Below are 1,522 nucleotides of genomic sequence, written 5' to 3' on the forward strand. Positions count from 1 at the left end.
TGACACTCTCACTCCTCCACCGAAGAAACACACACGCATGTGCACATGCGCACGTGCCGTACATGACCGGGCGCACGCGGTGACTGGAGATGCCCAGTGGGAAACATCAGACATGGGCAGAGAGGGGATCGGCATGGGGTGGGATGGGCAGCCCTAAGCTGCAAGCTGCTGGCTGGAGAGCTCCGTTCACGGGAACAGTATCAACACTGAACGACCAGGTGGACAAGAGCAGAGTTGGACAGGAAGACGCTTCCCTTCCAGCGACAAAGGTGCCTCTCCCCCAGTTGAGGATCTGGACACAGTGAGCTTCCATTGCCACTCTCTATTTTTGTTTGCTTCTTTGCTTTATTATCTGTCATTGTGTTATGACAATGCCTATAAATGGGACGTATTTGACAGCCCAAGATGGCATGTTTACCTAGTTTTGTAGAATGTGGTGTGGAGCTTCTCTCCAGCCCGCAGGCGCAGAATGCGCGATGCCTGGAAATCCTCCGTACTGGAGCTCTCCGCTGGGAGACCACACAGAGACCCCGGGAGCTGCTGGCTGGGGCTGGCCCAGGGAAGAGGCTCTCTGCAAAACGTTCCAAAACTGAGAATTCAACTGAGGCATTAGATAAGGTGGATAACTCCAACCCTCAGAAAGCCCCAGCCGCTGAAAAAGGACTCCAAGCAGCCGGTGGCTGATGACGTCAAAGCCAGAGCCTGCAAGAAACATGTGTAGACGTAAAGTTTGGGATGGAGGCTCTCCAAGCACAACCTGGGTAGACAGCCTGCTGGCATGGTGCTCACAACTTCCTTAGAGCCACGAAGCTGGGTGAAGGAGCCTGCTTCTTTCACAGCAAGTTCAAGCAGCCGGGCATCGCAGGCCTCATGAAGGTGGATGCACAGTTTGATGATGAAGCATTTTAAGCCCCTGACCGAGCTCAAAACCCATCACCCAGCTCACAAAGCCATTGGTGGCGTCGAAAAACATGACTCTCTTCATCAGTTCAGCCCTTGACCTGAGAAGAGCTTGATTTTATTTTGAGCCTGGAGGAAAAGGAACCAAGTTAACTGACACACTGTTGCCAGCACAGGCAAGACATTCCGAAGAAATCAAGGTAGAAGACGTGAGGATGTTAAATTCACCTGGGATTGTTGTGCACTTGTTTTCAATAAAACACTGATATGAGAAAAAAAAATTCAGTGTTCAGTGAAGGAAAAAAGATCAGTGTGTTAGAAAAGTTTCTGCATTCGAATGTCAGTTTTTCTCTTTTTTTCTTGTATAAAAGAAATATAGATAAAATTATATAAAAGTAGATCCAGGATTGTGACTCATAAGGTTAAGCCACAGCTTGTTGGCATCCCATAATGGAGTGATGGCTTCTAGCCGCACTGCTTTTATCCATCTCCAGTACAATACATCTGGAAAAACAGCAGAAGATGGCTCAAATACTCAGGCTTATGTCACCCTTGGGGGGAAATTGGTTGGAATTCCTGGCTCCTGGCTTTGACATATGCCAGACCTGGCTGTTATGGCCAT

General features: G+C 48.9%; 1 pseudogene; it reads left to right on the top strand.

Annotated features, from left to right (window-relative positions):
• Positions 1-405: 405 nt before the first annotated feature.
• LOC118760277 (thymocyte nuclear protein 1-like) lies at positions 406-1,053 on the top strand (annotated as a pseudogene).
• The last annotated feature ends 469 nt before the right edge of the window (positions 1,054-1,522 follow it).

Source organism: Ochotona princeps, chromosome 27, assembly GCF_030435755.1.
Source record: "Ochotona princeps isolate mOchPri1 chromosome 27, mOchPri1.hap1, whole genome shotgun sequence".
Classification (NCBI taxonomy): Eukaryota; Metazoa; Chordata; class Mammalia; order Lagomorpha; family Ochotonidae; genus Ochotona; species Ochotona princeps.